Genomic DNA, 23,668 nt, shown 5'->3' on the forward strand with positions numbered 1-23,668 from the left:
TCCTGCCCTTGGGAGCCTTCTGCTCCTGGGCCGTCCTGCCCTGGAATTCTCCTTTGAATTCCCTTTAGAATCTTGTCTGAATCTTGTTGAATCTGAATCTGAATCTGAATCTCCCAGGCTCTCTGTGTTGCCTGTTTTTACCTGGAGGAACTTCAGCTCATTGATTGGCTGAAAGTTCCATGGGTATCAGAGTCCCACGTGGGTTACTCGGCCCTACCAGTCCCTGATTGGTTGATCAAGGTGAGATATGAGTCACTTAAGCCTGACACTTAGTAATGCAGTCCAGATGTCCAACTCGCACTCCCTAAACAGATAGGCGCCAATGGGTGACCATTGATCATGATAGCCAGGCTTAGCTAAGTGCATCCCCCTTTGGGAGCTGTCCTTGGACCTTAAATCACCTTGCATGAATGGTTTCTCTGTGGCTGCACCACAGAGATGAACAGAGAAATGAGGCCTAATTTGGGAAAGCTCAGAAACACTTAATTCTGTCTTATTATTAAGCCTCACCGCTACATATCTTTGCAACAGAAATCTTATTATGTCTTCACAGAAATAGGGGTTCACATTGTGTTGTGTCCCATAGTCATCATGTCCTTGAGCTGATATGCTGTCTTCATAAATACCTTTGAACTCCACAGCGAAAGGAGAGCGGCCCAGGCTGCCTCTCATTTTTGGGTACAGTACCTCATCTGTGTCTTTGACTTCTGCTTCCTTTTCCATCTGGTCTGGTGTGGTTGTTTGAGAAATGTAAGTGTTAAGGAGGCAGACACTAGATTGGACTTCATTTGTGAACCTCCTGCTTGAGAGTACAATACACATGTGTTTGAAAATATTTCTGGCGACACTCAAAGATGTGCTGTTTTGCAGGATGGCAAAGGAAAATGTTGCAAAGTCTCGCAGTCCTTTGTCTGTTGTTTTTTTACTAATTGCTTGAGAGACAGCCTTTATGACATGGGCAGAGCAAAGGTGCAGAACAGTGAACATCTGAAGTTCTGTGTACTTAAGTTTGCCTTGGCAGACTTTCATTGCACGATTTAAGTATGCATGGATGGTGTCCCCATTGAAGGCAAAAAGAACACTGTGAATCAGGGCCCAGCTGTAGTCAGTTTCTACATGCTGCACTCTCTTGGTAGTACATGTTGAGATGTCAAACATGAATTTCCGTAGCCAACGTTCTATACTGACAATGGTGTGGTCAGTTGTCAACATTTCAGACACTGGTAATGGAGGCTTTCTTTTTCCACCTCCAGGTAACGTAAGACTGTAGTACAAAATTCTTTTGTTCTCCGATGGAATTTTTCTGACTACCCCTCCTGTTGCATCCAGGTAAAGGCTGACTTTCTCCTTCATCTTTAGATGGGCAATAAGAATTCGCATACTCTGTTCTGTGTAAAGATAGGCAGCAAATGTGTCTAACTGCAAAATCTGTATATATCCTGGGAAATGGACAATGTCGAAGTCGCATGCTTTCATATATTTTTGTGCCATATGTAATTCAAACACTGGATCATAGTGAATGCGTTTACTGTTCCTGAACTCTGATGAAATGACTTTCAGGACATTCTGTGTTAGTGGTTTAGATAAATTGCCTGCTGCAATTTCAGCAAGCGGTGTTCTGCTCAGGTTCCTGTAGTACACATTGCTGATTCCTTTTGTGAGGGCACGGGCAATCTTTCGACGATAAGGCTGACGTGCTTGTCGAAATTTTGTTTCCCTTTTACTGTGCTGTATTTGCCCTGCTCGTACAACATCAATTGTGATGTCATCATTGCCCATTGGTTTGTGTCTTGTTGTCATAATGTATTTTACATTGCAGGACCTGAAGGTACAGACTGCTTTTATCATCAGAAAGTTTTTTTTTTTCTGCTGTTCTCTTTCCTGATGTATTGGTATTTGAAGGCTATTGGGCAACAAGGATTTATCTTCCTGAACTCGTTATATAAGATCTGGGTCCATGGTCGTCTTAGTTTAGATGTACCTTTTAGAGGTGCTATTTTTCTCCATTGTTCAGCCTTTAAACATACTTGGAAAGTTTTAGGCACAGACATAATCTTTCTTAATCCCCTTTTATCCTGAGGTGATGTCCCAGATGAGCTTGCCCCCTGGGAATATTCACTGTGCTCTTCAGGCTTTTTTTCTGATTCTACACAGATTTTTTCTCCCTCTAACATGTCACCACTGTCTGTGCTGCCGTGTGCTGCCCATGCATCTTCTGTATCTTCTGATGAACTTCTGAGCTCTGTGTTGCCTTCCAAACTATGTCCCTCACTTTGACTTGAAATATTGACTATAGATTGTGTACTGTCATCTGGTTTGGAATCCCTACCAATACTCTCCTCTTTCTGCGCCCTAAGCACTTTGGTTCTTAGTTGTTTTCTATCTTCATGCCAAATCACTGATAACCATTTCTTGTTGCTGGGGCATTCCTCTCCAAGGAGTCTGTTTGACAGTGTTGACCACATACTGTCATTCCACCTAATTTTTTTTTCGAGTTTAGAAAACTTCAGAAATTCGTTGATCACATTCCCTACTCCACCAGCCCTTGACCACAGGTCTGGCCTTCTACTCCTCTGTCCTCCTTTAACATGTGACATTGCCAGCAATCTGAAAAATAGAGAACATATCTGAATGGACTGGAAACATAATTGAAATTCAATGCCCAATGGATGTTAATAGTGTAGGAGCGCAACAGATGTACAAGTCCATTAAATGGTTTTAGTTCTGTGTTTAATTTTACGGGCCCTATATTTTGATATAGCATCAATCACAAAACAGCATTCTGTCACTGTCACAACCACCAGCTAGCGGAGAATAACTCACAAAAGAACTAACCACTACCAGCAGCGGGTTAATTATAACAAGCACCACCGCACGTGTTAATCCATCAGCACACACTCTACTGTGCGGCAAGCAGCACAATTTTAACCATCCAAACCCTCGGTATTGAGTCTTCTCTTTGACAGCTCTACCTCGCGTTTACTCTAAATCTCGCTTACTGGTTACTGATCTCCCTTTTGCCTCTCGACCTTGGGCCTTGCCTTCTGTTTCGGATTGTTTGCTTCTCTCTGTACTTCCTGGATTTTGATCTACCTTTCGCCGATCGACTATGATCTTGCCTGACGTTTCGGATTGTTCTCTTGTCTCAATAACTACTTGCTCCTGCGTCTGCACAGGATCTGCATACCTTTTCACTGAGGATTCCTGGCAGCCACCACATAAAAAAAAAACTAGAAAAGAAGTATGTGTTTCTTTTAAAAAAATGTTTTTAAAGAAGTCAACATATCTGGGTTGTGTTTGCAAGATTTTTAAAAATTGCAAAGTTTTTGTGGGTATGATTGTAAAAAATCAAATCATAACTGAAGAAGGCTCCATGGTCAAAACATTGTGTTTTCTTTCTTCTCTTTTCAGCATGGAATAAATCTGATTACTGTATTGACCATATACATTTTCTTGCATTAGGACTTCATATTCTGCATACCTCAGCTTGCTCTCCATGAGACACACAGACAGGGAGAAAAGCTGGGAGTCAGAGCACAGGGTCTGCCATTGTACAGCACCCCTGGAGCAGCTGGGATTAAAGGCCTTACTCAGGGGCTCAACAGAGTAGGATTCCTCTGTCAACCATGGGATGTGAACCAGCAACCTTCCAGCCACCGGTGCAGATCCTGAGCCACAGAGCCACTCCTCCGCCTATTGTGCCAATTCTTTAAAATTTGTCCAAAAAGATGCAATTTTGAAAAAAAAAAACTGTTGTAAATAACATCAGTGGCTATTGAAAAGTACATAGAAAAAAAGAGACAAGTTAATAAACTTGGAATGACTACTTACAGCTCTGGAAAGATCGAAGATAGTGTTTCAGGTTGTTGTCCTTTAATTGATCCTCAACCAAAACAGAAATCCTCAACAGTCGAACAAGTCCATGTGATGAAAACCCTTATGCTCTTTAAATGGTTTTTAATGGATTGTGCATCTGTACTAAATTTTTTTCCACTCATAAGCTTTTGGATGAGAGATTCTGACCACTGTATAAGATCAGAAGCAACAGAAAAAACAGGCCTCTTTTCTGCTTATTTAACACACTCCTAATGCAAACAACACATTATGAATACAATGGAAAGGTTGCACCCAATGGGATCAAGCAGCTTAAAACATATGTTCTGGGGACAGGAAAGTTGTTATAGAGATAAATGGTATTCATGAAACAAATTATGTAGCAAAAAACTTTGCCAAAAGTCACAACCCATTTAACATATGTCTGACAGGTTAAATGAGTTTGATATTGCTGGAAGGTTGCTGCTGGAAGAGGTGTTAGTGGGGCCAGCAGGGGGCGCTCACCCTGTGGTCCATGTGGGTCCTAATGCCCCAGTATAGTGACGGGGACACTATACTGTAAACAGGTGCCGTCCTTCGGATGAGACGTAAAACCGAGGTCCTGACTCTCTCTGTGGTCATTAAAAATCCCAGGGCGCTTCTCGAAAAGAGTAGGGGTGTAACCCCGGTGTCCTGGCCAAATTTCCAATTGGCCCTTACTAATCATGGCCTCCTAATAATCCCCCCTCTATGAATTGGCTACATTACTCTGCTCTCCTCCCCACTGATAGCTGATGTGCGGTGAGCGTTCTGGCGCACTATGGCTGCCGTCGCATCATCCAGGTGGGGCTGCACATTGGTGGTGGTGGAGGGGAGTCCCCATTACCTGTAAAGCGCTTTGAGTGGAGTGTCCAGAAAAGCGCTATATAAGTGTAAGCAATTATTATTATTATTATTATTATATCTCTTAGGTTTGAAATGCACTCCAACGGCTGTATGATGCAAGCTCAAGAGTCAAAAGAACAGTAGTGAACTACAGTTCTTACAATTATAACAAGCAGCCGTGTGCTCTTGTGAATGATCTACATCATACACCCTTACAGACTTGGAAGTTTGCACAGTTTGTAGTCTTTCTAATTCAAAATTGGTTAAGTGTGAAATAGACGGAATGGTTTAAATAACCAGACAAAACAAATAGTAACAAACATTCCTTACCTTGGTCTTACATGGCACAGTTTGTTTATTTCAGGCTTTACTTTTTACTTTTAAATCCCTTCTAAACGAAACATGTCCCATAACTCCCTATGTACAGGGTGAGGCCTATTTATAATTTAACTTAATCTTTAAGTTGTTAATTCCTTACAGGAGCAAGCAGCTTGGAGCATGCGTTCTCAGCACTCCACGTGCCACATAGAGAAAGGAAAACTTTTTAATGGTGTTCATGTACATTACAGCTACATGAGTTAAGCTTTTGAAGGCTGATTTGTAGAGAGGTAAAAACAAATTAAACTGGTTCATGACAGTTCAAGAGAAAATTTTTATATTAAACTCTCTCTCAGATATCAGAGTATGCCAGTTTGACTGCTGTAAAAGTATTAAAAAAATAACAATACCTCTTGGTTATATTATATTGCGAAACCCAAGTGTAACTAATATTTAACAAGTAATAGTTTAATTCCATGCTGAAAAGAGAAGAAAGAAAACAAAGTTTCGGCCATGGAGCCTTCTTCAACTGTAACCCTTGAAGAAGGCTCCACAGCCAAAATGTTGTGTTTTCTTTCTTCTCTTTTCAGCATGGAATTAAACTATTACTTGATCCTTTGCAGCCTACACCTGCTGACACAGCTAGCCATCTGAACTAATATTCAACAGGTTCCACTCACATAGAGATTCAAAAATGCTTTATTATCATGACTGTTAAATCACAGAGTTGCCAAGGCCAATACAACATCCAAAAACATCCACAAAGAAAATACAACATAAGCAGATATTCTGCTACAGATTATTGTCTATGTGGCATTCTAGTTTGTGTTATGTTTGTGTACTCCTGTGGTTTTATAAGTGATTTTTCTAGTTTTTTTCTGTGCTGTGGTAGATTTAGAAGTGTGTTATTTTTGTTGTGCTATACTTCCTCCTCTGTATGCAATTGCATTTGACCTCAAGTACAGGCAGCAAAGCTATTATCAAACTTTGGTTTTGATCTTAACATCATCAGAGGGGTTACTGATTTCTGAACAGACTTAGAGTGTGAAAGTCAACAATGTATTATCCAACAACAGGTATTGTTTTACTGGTTCCCCCAAGGATGCATATTGTCTCCGTTACTCTTTGTCCTGTAAGCAAACACCCTCAAGAGCTCTCACCACTCCAGACACTTAATAAAATTTGCAGACGACTCTGTCATTGTTTGTCTGCTGCAAGTAAATGAGTGTAGCTATGGACATGTCAGATGAGTATGATAGGAGGTGTGAAGAAAACTTCCTGAAGACAAATGTGTCCAACATCAAAGAAATGATAACAGGTTTCTGGAAAAAACCCATACCCCCACCCAAACCTAAAGGGGGAGAGAATTAGCTGAGGTGGTAGGAAAAAAAATTAGTAGTTGTGAAATGTTCTGAACCCTAAGTGAAATTTCAAAACAACTTAAAAAAACAGGTCCAATGTGGACATGATCCTCACAAAAGGACAAAATTGTCTTTATTATAAAGGCAACTTAAGCATTGTAATGTTAATGATTCATTGTTGATCTTCTCCTATCGGTCCTTCCTCAATTTGTTTTAATTTTCACTCTGATGTGTGGTTTGGAAATTTCAAGAACCAACTGGGTTGTCTTGTGAAATTATGTCCGTCTATTGTTCACTTGTTCTGCGTACAGCAAAATACATCTGTAACGAATCTTCACACCCCTTGTCTAACTAGTTCCAAGTTCCAACCAACTACAAAACCAATAGATTAAAATTCTGATTCATAGCTGCAGCCATTTCCTTACTTCATACTTGATTTCTGGGCTATTTTTTATATGCATGTTATTGGTAATTTATGTATGTTATTGTTATTGTAGACAGTAGTTAGTACATCACATTCAAACACTTTAAAAAACAACCTTAGGCCTTCAAGGCTTGAAAATATAGAGCTCTAAAATATTGGAATTATTTGAAGACAATATCAGGAGTGCAAGTGGCAGGAAAGAGATGAGCACAACATGTATTCTTATATTATTTAGTATGTTGTTTAAGAATAAAATAAACTGTGGGAAGACTGCAATAACAGCAATAGTACAATAAAAGATGAGAATAACAGTGGAAAAAAAATTACAGGATTACTAAAAAATAAGGAACTTAAAATGCAATCCAACATCAGACAATACTGATAACAGGGAAGAAAGTGCAAGAGACTCAACAGCTGAGGAGAAGGGGAAAATATCACATTGAGATAAATAAGGAAAAATGGGTCACAGGAAAAAATTAAATCAAAGAGCAAAAGGGAAAAACATGGAAAAGCCAGCAGAAATTCTAGCACCAGCACAAAAATAAGGGGACAAAACAGAAAGAATACAAAACAACTGAACAAAGGAACAAGACATGGAAGAAAAGAAAGCCCATGCATTCATGAACCTACACCAAAGAAAAGATAAAAATAGCTTATCTCCACAAAGAGTTAAAACCCATCGTAACCATAAATACTGTAGGGAAAAAAAGTCCCTAGAAAAGCTGTGTCCTGTTTTCTCTGGTTATCTCACCTTTTGGAAAGGGTGATTGTATGCAAAACATTAATGCTAAAACCTGTTTACATATACTGTATCTACCTTCCTGCCTGGGCAGATGGCAGATCCACCACATTCACTTCTGTCAGACCTACCCTTGTAATCCATTACCATGAAAAACTCAAATCAGCCCAGGTCTGGAAACAATGCAAAAGGAGACATACTGTATGGAGAGAGGACCCAGAATCCCCCCTGTAGTAGACTGCTACTGGGCAAGGGGTAAAAAAAATAGAAAACCAACCTATTCCTTTTTTAAAAAAACCCTAGAAGCAGGCACACAGGTGAGCTCAATTTCTAACAACACATAAGCAAAAGAGGCATCTATAAGGGCAGGTGACTGGAGATCTCAATAAGAGTCAACACAAACACAAATGATACAAAAACCAACACAGTCTTCCTAAAATAATTTATGTAAGTATTTTCAAACCGCTTATACTTTCTGAGTACGCTAAAAAAAATCAGTTGTGGACTGTACCTCTTACCCCACATTGAAAGTTTGTATATTTGTTATTTGTTCAAAATAGAGCCTATTGCTTTTTAGAAATCAAAGACACAGGTCACTATTTTTCTGTTCATTTAAAGTGTGTGTTGAGTGCGTATGTGGTCAGATATGTGCCAGCTTCATATGAAGTCGATCTGACTTCTATTCAGGACACTGTATTTGGCAAGCTGCCAGTAATAGGGTATTGAAGATACTGGTGAATAGCTAGCCCAGGTTACTGTTCACACAAATGCTCCGGCAGTTGTTAGGGTCAGGTGATCAGTCCTGGATTCCAGGCCAAAGGAAAACATCCGTACTTCAGGATGGGGTTGAGTATTTTAAACTAGGCTCATCACTAGGCTCATGCAGTTATGTCACATGATGTGGCTGTTTACCCTGTCTACGCCACAGGCCTTTTGTAGTTTAAGGGTATGGAGTTAGTATACTTGCTCCAGCTTTGTGTTTGGGAAATCCAAGGGATATTGGTTGTTTTTTATAGACAATTCAACAATGTTCTGTTTTTAAGACTTTGTACCATACACCGATCCGCCCCGGAGACCCAAGTGATTCTGGTTTAGGTAAGCCAAGGGACAATGATCTTCACGTTACCAGGGGGACAGTGGGTGGACAAGTCTCCCCTAAACAATGTATCTTGTCAGATTATGATGTCAGTCCGTTTAATAATGTTGTTGAACTCCCTTCAGCCAAAATACAGAGGAGCCCAGGCCCAGAATGTTACACATACTGACAGAAAGTGATCTCATTATGTGTGTCATGATGGTGCTGTCTGGCTGTCCTGCTGGTCTGGATGAGGGGTGCGTAGTGTGGTGCAGGTACTTGTCCCATCCTGCTCTTGGTCCAGGTTGGAGGGTTGCACCGATTCTGAGTCTTGTTAGCTGGTATGGATTGGTTTGGGGGTGTTGATACCAGAGTGGTCCAAGAGGGGGGTGCAGATGTCTCGGGGGCATTCTTGTTTTTCTATGACTTCACGTTGATTCTGTTGGTTCTGAGTGTCTTGGTTACATACGCTTGTGTGTATAGATGAAAAAGCTATTGAAGAGCACCTCATTCATCTCGGTGGAAGTTCCCATGTTCAAAAAATCCTAAAAAGAGAATTAAAGTTTCACACAACAAAGCATGACTGTGAAAGGTCAGGAGGCCTGACACTTGCACAAATGCACAACACTTGATTACAGTCAAAAAATCATGAAGCCATGAAGACGACCCACCTGTCCCAGTGTATTACCTGTAGTGTTATCTTCAGAAACTCATTACAAAATAAAGAAAGGAGCCACAGCCACAGTAAGGTTGTATGAGGTTTGGGGGCCTGTCTGGTGTGTAAAACACTTGGTTTCAGCAGAGTGGGTGCTGTATTTGAAATGCTATTGAGCCATGAAGACGACCCACCCGTCCCAGTGTATTACCTGTAGTGTAATCTTCAGAAAATCATAAAAAATTAAAGAAAGGGGCCACAGCTACAGTAAGGTTGTATGAGGTTTGGGGGCCTGTCTGGTGTGTAAAACACTTGGTTTCAGCAGAGTGGGTGCTGTATTTGAAATGCTATTGAGCCATGAAGACGACCCACCTGTCCCAGTGTATTACCTGTAGTGTTATCTTCAGAAACTCATTACAAAATAAAGACAGGGGCCACAGCCACAGTAAGGTGGTATGAGGTTCGGGGGCCTGTCTGGTGTGTAAAACACTTGGTTTCAGCAGAGTGGGTGCTGTATTTGAAATGCTATTGAGCCATGAAGACGACCCACCTGTCCCAGTGTATTACCTGTAGTGTTATCTTCAGAAACTCATTACAAAATAAAGACAGGGGCCACAGCTACAGTAAGGTTGTATGAGGTTCGGGGGCCTGTCTGGTGTGTAAAACACTTGGTTTCAGCAGAGTGGGTGCTGTATTTGAAATGCTATTGAGCCATGAAGACGACCCACCCGTCCCAGTGTATTACCTGTAGTGTAATCTTCAGAAAATCATAAAAAATTAAAGAAAGGGGCCACAGCTACAGTAAGGTTGTATGAGGTTTGGGGGCCTGTCTGGTGTGTAAAACACTTGGTTTCAGCAGAGTGGGTGCTGTATTTGAAATGCTATTGAGCCATGAAGACGACCCACCTGTCCCAGTGTATTACCTGTAGTGTTATCTTCAGAAACTCATTACAAAATAAAGACAGGGGCCACAGCCACAGTAAGGTGGTATGAGGTTCGGGGGCCTGTCTGGTGTGTAAAACACTTGGTTTCAGCAGAGTGGGTGCTGTATTTGAAATGCTATTGAGCCATGAAGACGACCCACCTGTCCCAGTGTATTACCTGTAGTGTTATCTTCAGAAACTCATTACAAAATAAAGACAGGGGCCACAGCTACAGTAAGGTTGTATGAGGTTCGGGGGCCTGTCTGGTGTGTAAAACACTTGGTTTCAGCAGAGTGGGTGCTGTATTTGAAATGCTATTGAGCCATGAAGACGACCCACCCGTCCCAGTGTATTACCTGTAGTGTAATCTTCAGAAAATCATAAAAAATTAAAGAAAGGGGCCACAGCTACAGTAAGGTTGTATGAGGTTTGGGGGCCTGTCTGGTGTGTAAAACACTTGGTTTCAGCAGAGTGGGTGCTGTATTTGAAATGCTATTGAGCCATGAAGACGACCCACCCGTCCCAGTGTATTACCTGTAGTGTAATCTTCAGAAAATCATAAAAAATTAAAGAAATGGGCCACAGCTACAGTAAGGTTGTATGAGGTTTGGGGGCCTGTCTGGTGTGTAAAACACTTGGTTTCAGCAGAGTGGGTGCTGTATTTGAAATGCTATTGAGCCATGAAGACGACCCACCTGTCCCAGTGTATTACCTGTAGTGTTATCTTCAGAAACTCATTACAAAATAAAGACAGGGGCCACAGCCACAGTAAGGTTGTATGAGGTTTGGGGGCCTGTCTGGTGTGTAAACCACTTAGTTTCAGCAGATTGGGTGCTGTATTTGAAATGCTATTGAGCCATGAAGACGACCCACCTGTCCCAGTGTATTACCTGTAGTGTTATCTTCAGAAACTCATTACAAAATAAAGACAGGGGCCACAGCCACAGTAAGGTTGTATGAGGTTTGGGGGCCTGTCTGGTGTGTAAACCACTTAGTTTCAGCAGAGTGGGTGCTGTATTTGAAATGCTATTGAGCCATGAAGACGACCCACCCGTCCCAGTGTATTACCTGTAGTGTAATCTTCAGAAAATCATAAAAAATTAAAGAAAGGGGCCACAGCTACAGTAAGGTTGTATGAGGTTTGGGGGCCTGTCTGGTGTGTAAAACACTTGGTTTCAGCAGAGTGGGTGCTGTATTTGAAATGCTATTGAGCCATGAAGACGACCCACCCGTCCCAGTGTATTACCTGTAGTGTAATCTTCAGAAAATCATAAAAAATTAAAGAAAGGGGCCACAGCTACAGTAAGGTTGTATGAGGTTTGGGGGCCTGTCTGGTGTGTAAAACACTTGGTTTCAGCAGAGTGGGTGCTGTATTTGAAATGCTATTGAGCCATGAAGACGACCCACCTGTCCCAGTGTATTACCTGTAGTGTTATCTTCAGAAACTCATTACAAAATAAAGACAGGGGCCACAGCCACAGTAAGGTTGTATGAGGTTCGGGGGCCTGTCTGGTGTGTAAAACACTTGGTTTCAGCAGAGTGGGTGCTGTATTTGAAATGCTATTGAGCCATGAAGACGACCCACCCGTCCCAGTGTATTACCTGTAGTGTAATCTTCAGAAAATCATAAAAAATTAAAGAAAGGGGCCACAGCTACAGTAAGGTTGTATGAGGTTTGGGGGCCTGTCTGGTGTGTAAAACACTTGGTTTCAGCAGAGTGGGTGCTGTATTTGAAATGCTATTGAGCCATGAAGACGACCCACCCGTCCCAGTGTATTACCTGTAGTGTAATCTTCAGAAAATCATAAAAAATTAAAGAAAGGGGCCACAGCTACAGTAAGGTTGTATGAGGTTTGGGGGCCTGTCTGGTGTGTAAAACACTTGGTTTCAGCAGAGTGGGTGCTGTATTTGAAATGCTATTGAGCCATGAAGACGACCCACCTGTCCCAGTGTATTACCTGTAGTGTTATCTTCAGAAACTCATTACAAAATAAAGACAGGGGCCACAGCCACAGTAAGGTTGTATGAGGTTCGGGGGCCTGTCTGGTGTGTAAAACACTTGGTTTCAGCAGAGTGGGTGCTGTATTTGAAATGCTATTGAGCCATGAAGACGACCCACCCGTCCCAGTGTATTACCTGTAGTGTAATCTTCAGAAAATCATAAAAAATTAAAGAAAGGGGCCACAGCTACAGTAAGGTTGTATGAGGTTTGGGGGCCTGTCTGGTGTGTAAACCACTTAGTTTCAGCAGAGTGGGTGCTGTATTTGAAATGCTATTGAGCCATGAAGACGACCCACCCGTCCCAGTGTATTACCTGTAGTGTAATCTTCAGAAAATCATAAAAAATTAAAGAAAGGGGCCACAGCTACAGTAAGGTTGTATGAGGTTTGGGGGCCTGTCTGGTGTGTAAAACACTTGGTTTCAGCAGAGTGGGTGCTGTATTTGAAATGCTATTGAGCCATGAAGACGACCCACCCGTCCCAGTGTATTACCTGTAGTGTAATCTTCAGAAAATCATAAAAAATTAAAGAAAGGGGCCACAGCTACAGTAAGGTTGTATGAGGTTTGGGGGCCTGTCTGGTGTGTAAAACACTTGGTTTCAGCAGAGTGGGTGCTGTATTTGAAATGCTATTGAGCCATGAAGACGACCCACCTGTCCCAGTGTATTACCTGTAGTGTTATCTTCAGAAACTCATTACAAAATAAAGACAGGGGCCACAGCCACAGTAAGGTTGTATGAGGTTTGGGGGCCTGTCTGGTGTGTAAACCACTTAGTTTCAGCAGAGTGGGTGCTGTATTTGAAATGCTATTGAGCCATGAAGACGACCCACCCGTCCCAGTGTATTACCTGTAGTGTAATCTTCAGAAAATCATAAAAAATTAAAGAAAGGGGCCACAGCTACAGTAAGGTTGTATGAGGTTTGGGGGCCTGTCTGGTGTGTAAAACACTTGGTTTCAGCAGAGTGGGTGCTGTATTTGAAATGCTATTGAGCCATGAAGACGACCCACCTGTCCCAGTGTATTACCTGTAGTGTTATCTTCAGAAACTCATTACAAAATAAAGACAGGGGCCACAGCCACAGTAAGGTTGTATGAGGTTCGGGGGCCTGTCTGGTGTGTAAAACACTTGGTTTCAGCAGTGTGGGTGCTGTATTTGAAATGCTATTGAGCCATGAAGACAACCCACCCATCCCACCTGTAGTGTTATCTTCAGAAAATCCTAAAAATATAAAGAAAGGTTCCACAACCCAAAATAAAGCTGGGAAAAGTCAGAGGACCCGCTTAGTGTGCAAAACACTTGCAGCATTGTGGGTGCTGTGGTTTAAATGCTATTGGTTTGTGAACAGAATACCCCTATCCCAGTGCATTGTGCCATATTAAATAAAAGCATGAGAAAAAGAGATTCAGAATGCAAAGCTGTGTCAGTGTTCTGTGTAAAAAATCGGTTTGAACATCATGGGAGCTGTTTTTAATAAGATGCTGAGTAAAGAATATTTTAATCTTCCTGCTGTCAGTAGAATTTTCAATATAGTTGACCCTTACCTGAATGAAAACAGGACGTAAAGGAAGGGTTTCAGAAGTCAAACAAAGCTTTATTCCCGTGCTTACAGTCTGGGTAATGGGAGACTGCGCTGTTCTGCTTCCTATGGTCATATACGGGTTTTTCGCACGAAGCGATTTGAACAGTATTTCTCGCGTTGTGAACGTGTGCACACAGCGGTCCCCCGGGTTCCAGTTCGTGCGTAATTACGCATCGATGAAAAACCGGAGGTTTAAAAAAAGATAATTAGCTCACTGATAGTTTGATGTAAAGAGTGTGGAAATATCCACAAGTCGTGGTCTTTAAAATGCATTTGGTTTGACGGCGTTCTGTGCTTCCATTGCGAAGATATGGACAAAAGAATATTCGTGCTTGGTCAAAAAAATGTCATAAAAACGAAAAAGTAAAGGCTGAGAAAGCATCCACAATGTATTTTATACACAAAACAAGCATTCTCGCAATTCTAAGAGGTTTCGTGAAAGCGCTACAGGCGTGCCAAAATCGTTTTCGAACTTCGAGCTAACTTTACCCCGGTTGGGAACAAATGACCGGTCGCTCAAGACCTCTGTGAAGTACAGGAGCGTGCAAAACGAGGCTGTTTCCGCCCGGTCTCGAACCGGGGACCTTTCGCGTGTTAGGCGAACGTGATAGCCGCTACACTACGGAAACCTGCAGGGACCGCTGCTGGTGTCTCGCTTGCGTTTCGGGCTGAGAAAGGGACGCGTCACTTTAGGCAGGGGGCGCTGGAGAGAGGAACAAAGGGCGCGATGAAACAAAATGCCGAAACCCGGGATCGAACCAGGGACCTTTAGATCTTCAGTCTAACGCTCTCCCAACTGAGCTATTTCGGCGGTGCGCAAAGCCCACAGCCATCTGCTCCAGCCTTCCTGTGTTGTGGCATGAGCGCACCAAGAGTAGCGGGAGAGTGTTGCAGGAACGTCACTCAGAAGGAAAGCCACCCAGCTGCGCCCTCTGAGCTCTGTCCAGCGCATCTTCCTCGCATGGACTCCTGCCTGCGACGGGCAGGAAACAATTAGCAAGAACAGAACGACACCCCATGGGTGTCTCATGACCGCACCTTAGGTTGTGACACGTGCAGGTGTGAGGGGTTGCCGGGCTACTTTGGAGCAGAGCTTGGGCGGAGGGGGGGCGGGAAAGCAGACAAAGAGGTGACACCTCAATGTCTGCACGATCACAGCTCTCCGCCGCCCCAGGCTTCCGCTCGATAAGCTACTGGACACACCCGCCCCTCCTCACACAGACCGTGGAAAAGCCCCCGAGTGGGAGGGCTCTCTCTTCCTCCCAGGAGCTCTTGGACACGACGCACAGACAGGGCGCGGGGAGCCGCCGCCTGCAAACACGGCTCCAGGCAGGACTCCACTCCGCAGGAGCCGCAGAGCAGAGGAGATGAGGGCAGCTTAGCTCCTGTGCAGAGACCTGAGCTGTTGTTGCTGTGGATGCTGTCTTTTCTGCACTCGGGGTAGGAGTGAATGTTGAGTTGCCCTTAGAAATGAAGCAGAGCACTTCAACGGCACGGGTGTGTGTGTGTGCGCCCTGGTGATACTGGGAGACAGATCGAACCTGGGCTAAAAGAGAGGGGGCTTAGCCCTCTTCCATTTGCTAGTTCAAAGTTGTACAACCCATTTGTATCTGCTAGGCGGCGCAGTCGTCGTGCACAAAGAACGCTTTGAGAAGCGTCAAAGGCAAGTCATTCCGAGTTGGTCGTTTGTGTTTTCCGTTCAGACGCGAAATGCTGAAATGATCTCTCGGCTCCTCGGTTGTCATTTCTGCTCCGTAAAGGGATCACAGCACGCGTCGGCTTCCAGCATGCTGGGTCGGGACACGATGCCGGGGGTTGGAGAGAGCGATGTCTTCCTCGTTAGTATAGTGGCAAGTATCCCCGCCTGTCACGCGGGAGACCGGGGTTCGATTCCCCGACGGGGAGTAGCTTTTCTTTCACCTCCTTAGAGAAATGACTGCCTTTCACTTCTCTGTTTTCTTTCACAGCGTCGTGCACCTTTTCATTGCTCTCGCTTTCAGAGCCTCCGCACGGCACACGACTCGACATCAGGAAGCACATTGAAGTGAAAGCAGGAAGCGCTGCGACATGCACTGTGCAGATCCCGCCACACTAAGAGGTGAGTGGGTCTGTTCGATGCACAAAGAACGCTTTGAGAAGCGTCAAAGGCAAGTCATGCCGAGTTGGTCGTTTGTGTTTTCCGTTCAGACGCGAAATGCTGAAATGATCTCTCGGCTCCTCGGTTGTCATTTCTGCTCCGTAAAGGGATCACAGCACGCGCCGGCTTCCAGCACGGTGGGTCGGGACACGATGCCGGGGGTCGGAGAGAGCGATGTCTTCCTCGTTAGTATAGGACCTGTCACCTGTCCCCACCTGTCACGCGGGAGACTGGGGTACATCAGGACGCGCCTTGAAGTGAAAGCAGGATGCGCCGTGACATGCACTGTGCAGATCCCGCCACACTAAGAGGTGGGTCCAGTGGGTCTGTTCGATCACAGCGCTAGGCGAATCCCCAATCCCCTTTTGTGCCTGGCGACAAAAGATGTCTGTTTCCGCCCGGTTTCGAACCGGGGACCTTTCGCGTGTGAGGCGAACGTGATAACCACTACACTACGGAAACGGTGGTAAGACGTGCCCAGCGGCCCAGCGCTGAGCTTCGCCAATGCGATTCAGCTGCTTCCAGTGCCTTTATTGGAGTGCGCTGATGGACCGTGCTCTCTCTCCAGAGACCAGCACGCCTTTTCATGGACGGAGCAGGAAAGGCGGCGCCACATTCTACAGCCCTCTCCACGCAATCGACGAAATCGGGCTACTGAAGTGGAGAAAATCGCCTCTCCAGAAAGTGCAAATATCATCTTGGAGACTATAAATCCTATTGCCGAAGGTCAGCCCTGTCTACCAGAGTAACCCTCCCACAGCGATGATCAGCTCGTCTCACACGCGAGAAGTTTCGGTTGGAAACAAGCGCCCCCTCTTCTCGCACGTTTTGCACGTTCGAGTAGTTTTAATGCGGCTCTTTCGTACACGGTGCTGATCTTTTGGAAAGCAGGAGGCAAAACCGAGTCGAACCGCCTGGGTGAAAACCAGGAACCCTAACCGCTAGACTATATGGCAGCGAACAACCATGCTGTTCCCGGCATCATGCAAGCAAACTACATAAATATGAGAAAACACGCAAGAGAGTTGTCACACAGAGTGTCGAAGGGTCGATGTATACTGGGGCTCAGTTGAAATGCAACGTCAGGACTTTTCCGAATTATGTCACACGAAGAGAGCACAGCCCTTTCCGCCCTGCCGCGTGTGTCTCGGTAACTCGCTGTGATCGTATAGTGGTCAGTACTTTGCGTTGTGGCCGCAACAACCCCGGTTCGAATCCGGGTCACGGCAGAATAGGGGCGTCTGCTTTTACTACTCGCACGAATGAAGGCAAAAAAAAGCCAATCGATGTGAACGAACGGCGCTTTACAGAGGAGTACTGCCTGACTGGATCGTTGATGAACGACACAGGCCACTCCGACCTCTTCTCGGTTTTCTTCAATGACTTACTAAGGATCTTCTTCACATTCGCCCATGCAGGGGAAGCCAGTTACACCAAAGCAAACGCAGGAAAGTGCATTTCAAGCAGAGACCAGGAGGGACTTGTTTACACCGAGAGTGGGCGGAGAATGGAACAATGCGCCCAGCCCTGTTGCTGGAGCCGATTCTTGATGAGCTCTTGGGCTCACTAAGAGGCCCCCGCTGGATGCTAATCTTTCTGTTGTTCTTGCAGGTCCTGCGCTGCTTTTGAGCCGACAGAGCTCGTCCTGGTCTGTCGGCACAGCCCAATTGCAAATGACCGGCTCCGCGTACAGAAGGAACGTGCATTTGGTACAAGAGTGCACGAAGGCACCGGAAATACATTGGGAACAAATGACCGGTCGCTCAAGACCTCTGTGAAGTACAGGAGCGTGCAAAACGAGGCTGTTTCCGCCCGGTCTCGAACCGGGGACCTTTCGCGTGTTAGGCGAACGTGATAGCCGCTACACTACGGAAACCTGCAGGGACCGCTGCTGGTGTCTCGCTTGCGTTTCGGGCTGAGAAAGGGACGCGTCACTTTAGGCAGGGGGCGCTGGAGAGAGGAACAAAGGGCGCGATGAAACAAAATGCCGAAACCCGGGATCGAACCAGGGACCTTTAGATCTTCAGTCTAACGCTCTCCCAACTGAGCTATTTCGGCGGTGCGCAAAGCCCACAGCCACCTGCTCCAGCCTTCCTGTGTTGTGGCATGAGCGCACCAAGAGTAGCGGGAGAGTGTTGCAGGAACGTCACTCAGAAGGAAAGCCACCCAGCTGCGCCCTCTGAGCTCTGTCCAGCGCATCTTCCTCGCATGGACTCCTGCCTGCGACGGGCAGGAAACAATTAGCAAGAACAGAACGACACCCCATGGGTGTCTCATGACCGCACCTTAGGTTGTGACACGTGCAGGTGTGAGGGGTTGCCGGGCTACTTTGGAGCAGAGCTTGGGCGGAGGGGGGGCGGGAAAGCAGACAAAGAGGTGACACCTCAATGTCTGCACGATCACAGCTCTCCGCCGCCCCAGGCTTCCGCTCGATAAGCTACTGGACACACCCGCCCCTCCTCACACAGACCGTGGAAAAGCCCCCGAGTGGGAGGGCTCTCTCTTCCTCCCAGGAGCTCTTGGACACGACGCACAGACAGGGCGCGGGGAGCCGCCGCCTGCAAACACGGCTCCAGGCAGGACTCCACTCCGCAGGAGCCGCAGAGCAGAGGAGATGAGGGCAGCTTAGCTCCTGTGCAGAGACCTGAGCTGTTGTTGCTGTGGATGCTGTCTTTTCTGCACTCGGGGTAGGAGTGAATGTTGAGTTGCCCTTAGAAATGAAGCAGAGCACTTCAACGGCACGGGTGTGTGTGTGTGCGCCCTGGTGATACTGGGAGACAGATCGAACCTGGGCTAAAAGAGAGGGGGCTTAGCCCTCTTCCATTTGCTAGTTCAAAGTTGTACAACCCATTTGTATCTGCTAGGCGGCGCAGTCGTCGTGCACAAAGAACGCTTTGAGAAGCGTCAAAGGCAAGTCATTCCGAGTTGGTCGTTTGTGTTTTCCGTTCAGACGCGAAATGCTGAAATGATCTCTCGGCTCCTCGGTTGTCATTTCTGCTCCGTAAAGGGATCACAGCACGCGTCGGCTTCCAGCATGCTGGGTCGGGACACGATGCCGGGGGTTGGAGAGAGCGATGTCTTCCTCGTTAGTATAGTGGCAAGTATCCCCGCCTGTCACGCGGGAGACCGGGGTTCGATTCCCCGACGGGGAGTAGCTTTTCTTTCACCTCCTTAGAGAAATGACTGCCTTTCACTTCTCTGTTTTCTTTCACAGCGTCGTGCACCTTTTCATTGCTCTCGCTTTCAGAGCCTCCGCACGGCACACGACTCGACATCAGGAAGCACATTGAAGTGAAAGCAGGAAGCGCTGCGACATGCACTGTGCAGATCCCGCCACACTAAGAGGTGAGTGGGTCTGTTCGATGCACAAAGAACGCTTTGAGAAGCGTCAAAGGCAAGTCATGCCGAGTTGGTCGTTTGTGTTTTCCGTTCAGACGCGAAATGCTGAAATGATCTCTCGGCTCCTCGGTTGTCATTTCTGCTCCGTAAAGGGATCACAGCACGCGTCGGCTTCCAGCACGGTGGGTCGGGACACGATGCCGGGGGTCGGAGAGAGCGATGTCTTCCTCGTTAGTATAGGACCTGTCACCTGTCCCCACCTGTCACGCGGGAGACTGGGGTACATCAGGACGCGCCTTGAAGTGAAAGCAGGATGCGCCGTGACATGCACTGTGCAGATCCCGCCACACTAAGAGGTGGGTCCAGTGGGTCTGTTCGATCACAGCGCTAGGCGAATCCCCAATCCCCTTTTGTGCCTGGCGACAAAAGATGTCTGTTTCCGCCCGGTTTCGAACCGGGGACCTTTCGCGTGTGAGGCGAACGTGATAACCACTACACTACGGAAACGGTGGTAAGACGTGCCCAGCGGCCCAGCGCTGAGCTTCGCCAATGCGATTCAGCTGCTTCCAGTGCCTTTATTGGAGTGCGCTGATGGACCGTGCTCTCTCTCCAGAGACCAGCACGCCTTTTCATGGACGGAGCAGGAAAGGCGGCGCCACATTCTACAGCCCTCTCCACGCAATCGACGAAATCGGGCTACTGAAGTGGAGAAAATCGCCTCTCCAGAAAGTGCAAATATCATCTTGGAGACTATAAATCCTATTGCCGAAGGTCAGCCCTGTCTACCAGAGTAACCCTCCCACAGCGATGATCAGCTCGTCTCACACGCGAGAAGTTTCGGTTGGAAACAAGCGCCCCCTCTTCTCGCACGTTTTGCACGTTCGAGTAGTTTTAATGCGGCTCTTTCGTACACGGTGCTGATCTTTTGGAAAGCAGGAGGCAAAACCGAGTCGAACCGCCTGGGTGAAAACCAGGAACCCTAACCGCTAGACTATATGGCAGCGAACAACCATGCTGTTCCCGGCATCATGCAAGCAAACTACATAAATATGAGAAAACACGCAAGAGAGTTGTCACACAGAGTGTCGAAGGGTCGATGTATACTGGGGCTCAGTTGAAATGCAACGTCAGGACTTTTCCGAATTATGTCACACGAAGAGAGCACAGCCCTTTCCGCCCTGCCGCGTGTGTCTCGGTAACTCGCTGTGATCGTATAGTGGTCAGTACTTTGCGTTGTGGCCGCAACAACCCCGGTTCGAATCCGGGTCACGGCAGAATAGGGGCGTCTGCTTTTACTACTCGCACGAATGAAGGCAAAAAAAAGCCAATCGATGTGAACGAACGGCGCTTTACAGAGGAGTACTGCCTGACTGGATCGTTGATGAACGACACAGGCCACTCCGACCTCTTCTCGGTTTTCTTCAATGACTTACTAAGGATCTTCTTCACATTCGCCCATGCAGGGGAAGCCAGTTACACCAAAGCAAACGCAGGAAAGTGCATTTCAAGCAGAGACCAGGAGGGACTTGTTTACACCGAGAGTGGGCGGAGAATGGAACAATGCGCCCAGCCCTGTTGCTGGAGCCGATTCTTGATGAGCTCTTGGGCTCACTAAGAGGCCCCCGCTGGATGCTAATCTTTCTGTTGTTCTTGCAGGTCCTGCGCTGCTTTTGAGCCGACAGAGCTCGTCCTGGTCTGTCGGCACAGCCCAATTGCAAATGACCGGCTCCGCGTACAGAAGGAACGTGCGTTTGGTACAAGAGTGCACGAAGGCACCGGAAATACATTGGGAACAAATGACCGGTCGCTCAAGACCTCTGTGAAGTACAGGAGCGTGCAAAACGAGGCTGTTTCCGCCCGGTCTCGAACCGGGGACCTTTCGCGTGTTAGGCGAACGTGATAGCCGCTACACTACGGAAACCTGCAGGGACCGCTGCTGGTGTCTCGCTTGCGTTTCGGGCTGAGAAAGGGACGCGTCACTTTAGGCAGGGGGCGCTGGAGAGAGGAACAAAGGGCGCGATGAAACAAAATGCCGAAACCCGGGATCGAACCAGGGACCTTGAGATCTTCAGTCTAACGCTCTCCCAACTGAGCTATTTCGGCGGTGCGCAAAGCCCACAGCCACCTGCTCCAGCCTTCCTGTGTTGTGGCATGAGCGCACCAAGAGTAGCGGGAGAGTGTTGCAGGAACGTCACTCAGAAGGAAAGCCACCCAGCTGCGCCCTCTGAGCTCTGTCCAGCGCATCTTCCTCGCATGGACTCCTGCCTGCGACGGGCAGGAAACAATTAGCAAGAACAGAACGACACCCCATGGGTGTCTCATGACCGCACCTTAGGTTGTGACACGTGCAGGTGTGAGGGGTTGCCGGGCTACTTTGGAGCAGAGCTTGGGCGGAGGGGGGGCGGGAAAGCAGACAAAGAGGTGACACCTCAATGTCTGCACGATCACAGCTCTCCGCCGCCCCAGGCTTCCGCTCGATAAGCTACTGGACACACCCGCCCCTCCTCACACAGACCGTGGAAAAGCCCCCGAGTGGGAGGGCTCTCTCTTCCTCCCAGGAGCTCTTGGACACGACGCACAGACAGGGCGCGGGGAGCCGCCGCCTGCAAACACGGCTCCAGGCAGGACTCCACTCCGCAGGAGCCGCAGAGCAGAGGAGATGAGGGCAGCTTAGCTCCTGTGCAGAGACCTGAGCTGTTGTTGCTGTGGATGCTGTCTTTTCTGCACTCGGGGTAGGAGTGAATGTTGAGTTGCCCTTAGAAATGAAGCAGAGCACTTCAACGGCACGGGTGTGTGTGTGTGCGCCCTGGTGATACTGGGAGACAGATCGAACCTGGGCTAAAAGAGAGGGGGCTTAGCCCTCTTCCATTTGCTAGTTCAAAGTTGTACAACCCATTTGTATCTGCTAGGCGGCGCAGTCGTCGTGCACAAAGAACGCTTTGAGAAGCGTCAAAGGCAAGTCATTCCGAGTTGGTCGTTTGTGTTTTCCGTTCAGACGCGAAATGCTGAAATGATCTCTCGGCTCCTCGGTTGTCATTTCTGCTCCGTAAAGGGATCACAGCACGCGTCGGCTTCCAGCATGCTGGGTCGGGACACGATGCCGGGGGTTGGAGAGAGCGATGTCTTCCTCGTTAGTATAGTGGCAAGTATCCCCGCCTGTCACGCGGGAGACCGGGGTTCGATTCCCCGACGGGGAGTAGCTTTTCTTTCACCTCCTTAGAGAAATGACTGCCTTTCACTTCTCTGTTTTCTTTCACAGCGTCGTGCACCTTTTCATTGCTCTCGCTTTCAGAGCCTCCGCACGGCACACGACTCGACATCAGGAAGCACATTGAAGTGAAAGCAGGAAGCGCTGCGACATGCATTGTGCAGATCCCGCCACACTAAGAGGTGAGTGGGTCTGTTCGATGCACAAAGAACGCTTTGAGAAGCGTCAAAGGCAAGTCATGCCGAGTTGGTCGTTTGTGTTTTCCGTTCAGACGCGAAATGCTGAAATGATCTCTCGGCTCCTCGGTTGTCATTTCTGCTCCGTAAAGGGATCACAGCACGCGTCGGCTTCCAGCACGGTGGGTCGGGACACGATGCCGGGGGTCGGAGAGAGCGATGTCTTCCTCGTTAGTATAGGACCTGTCACCTGTCCCCACCTGTCACGCGGGAGACTGGGGTACATCAGGACGCGCCTTGAAGTGAAAGCAGGATGCGCCGTGACATGCACTGTGCAGATCCCGCCACACTAAGAGGTGGGTCCAGTGGGTCTGTTCGATCACAGCGCTAGGCGAATCCCCAATCCCCTTTTGTGCCTGGCGACAAAAGATGTCTGTTTCCGCCCGGTTTCGAACCGGGGACCTTTCGCGTGTGAGGCGAACGTGATAACCACTACACTACGGAAACGGTGGTAAGACGTGCCCAGCGGCCCAGCGCTGAGCTTCGCCAATGCGATTCAGCTGCTTCCAGTGCCTTTATTGGAGTGCGCTGATGGACCGTGCTCTCTCTCCAGAGACCAGCACGCCTTTTCATGGACGGAGCAGGAAAGGCGGCGCCACATTCTACAGCCCTCTCCACGCAATCGACGAAATCGGGCTACTGAAGTGGAGAAAATCGCCTCTCCAGAAAGTGCAAATATCATCTTGGAGACTATAAATCCTATTGCCGAAGGTCAGCCCTGTCTACCAGAGTAACCCTCCCACAGCGATGATCAGCTCGTCTCACACGCGAGAAGTTTCGGTTGGAAACAAGCGCCCCCTCTTCTCGCACGTTCGAGTAGTTTTAATGCGGCTCTTTCGTACACGGTGCTGATCTTTTGGAAAGCAGGAGGCAAAACCGAGTCGAACCGCCTGGGTGAAAACCAGGAACCCTAACCGCTAGACTATATGGCAGCGAACAACCATGCTGTTCCCGGCATCATGCAAGCAAACTAC

The 23,668-nt window shown here is 47.2% G+C and overlaps 14 non-coding genes across 14 annotated transcripts; 5 read left to right on the forward strand and 9 right to left on the reverse strand.

Annotated features, from left to right (window-relative positions):
• Positions 1-14,330: 14,330 nt before the first annotated feature.
• On the reverse strand, positions 14,331-14,403 carry trnav-aac (transfer RNA valine (anticodon AAC)). Its single transcript has one exon. It is a non-coding gene; the product is annotated as a tRNA-Val (tRNA).
• A 109-nt stretch (positions 14,404-14,512) lies between these two features.
• trnaf-gaa (transfer RNA phenylalanine (anticodon GAA)) lies at positions 14,513-14,585 on the reverse strand. The gene has a single exon. It is a non-coding gene; the product is annotated as a tRNA-Phe (tRNA).
• A 1,022-nt stretch (positions 14,586-15,607) lies between these two features.
• trnad-guc (transfer RNA aspartic acid (anticodon GUC)) lies at positions 15,608-15,679 on the forward strand. The gene has a single exon. It is a non-coding gene; the product is annotated as a tRNA-Asp (tRNA).
• Positions 15,680-16,300: 621 nt separating this feature from the next.
• Positions 16,301-16,373, reverse strand: trnav-cac (transfer RNA valine (anticodon CAC)). The gene has a single exon. It is a non-coding gene; the product is annotated as a tRNA-Val (tRNA).
• Positions 16,374-17,068: 695 nt separating this feature from the next.
• trnah-gug (transfer RNA histidin (anticodon GUG)) lies at positions 17,069-17,140 on the forward strand. Its single transcript has one exon. It is a non-coding gene; the product is annotated as a tRNA-His (tRNA).
• Positions 17,141-17,714: 574 nt separating this feature from the next.
• trnav-aac (transfer RNA valine (anticodon AAC)) lies at positions 17,715-17,787 on the reverse strand. Its single transcript has one exon. It is a non-coding gene; the product is annotated as a tRNA-Val (tRNA).
• Positions 17,788-17,896: 109 nt separating this feature from the next.
• Positions 17,897-17,969, reverse strand: trnaf-gaa (transfer RNA phenylalanine (anticodon GAA)). The gene has a single exon. It is a non-coding gene; the product is annotated as a tRNA-Phe (tRNA).
• A 1,022-nt stretch (positions 17,970-18,991) lies between these two features.
• On the forward strand, positions 18,992-19,063 carry trnad-guc (transfer RNA aspartic acid (anticodon GUC)). Its single transcript has one exon. It is a non-coding gene; the product is annotated as a tRNA-Asp (tRNA).
• Positions 19,064-19,684: 621 nt separating this feature from the next.
• trnav-cac (transfer RNA valine (anticodon CAC)) lies at positions 19,685-19,757 on the reverse strand. Its single transcript has one exon. It is a non-coding gene; the product is annotated as a tRNA-Val (tRNA).
• Positions 19,758-20,452: 695 nt separating this feature from the next.
• trnah-gug (transfer RNA histidin (anticodon GUG)) lies at positions 20,453-20,524 on the forward strand. The gene has a single exon. It is a non-coding gene; the product is annotated as a tRNA-His (tRNA).
• A 574-nt stretch (positions 20,525-21,098) lies between these two features.
• On the reverse strand, positions 21,099-21,171 carry trnav-aac (transfer RNA valine (anticodon AAC)). Its single transcript has one exon. It is a non-coding gene; the product is annotated as a tRNA-Val (tRNA).
• Positions 21,172-21,280: 109 nt separating this feature from the next.
• On the reverse strand, positions 21,281-21,353 carry trnaf-gaa (transfer RNA phenylalanine (anticodon GAA)). The gene has a single exon. It is a non-coding gene; the product is annotated as a tRNA-Phe (tRNA).
• A 1,022-nt stretch (positions 21,354-22,375) lies between these two features.
• On the forward strand, positions 22,376-22,447 carry trnad-guc (transfer RNA aspartic acid (anticodon GUC)). The gene has a single exon. It is a non-coding gene; the product is annotated as a tRNA-Asp (tRNA).
• Positions 22,448-23,068: 621 nt separating this feature from the next.
• On the reverse strand, positions 23,069-23,141 carry trnav-cac (transfer RNA valine (anticodon CAC)). The gene has a single exon. It is a non-coding gene; the product is annotated as a tRNA-Val (tRNA).
• Positions 23,142-23,668: the final 527 nt, after the last annotated feature.

The sequence above is a fragment of the Lepisosteus platostomus genome, chromosome 5 (assembly GCF_059453375.1).
Source record: "Lepisosteus platostomus isolate fLepPlt1 chromosome 5, fLepPlt1.hap1, whole genome shotgun sequence".
In the NCBI taxonomy this organism is placed as follows: domain Eukaryota; kingdom Metazoa; phylum Chordata; class Actinopteri; order Semionotiformes; family Lepisosteidae; genus Lepisosteus; species Lepisosteus platostomus.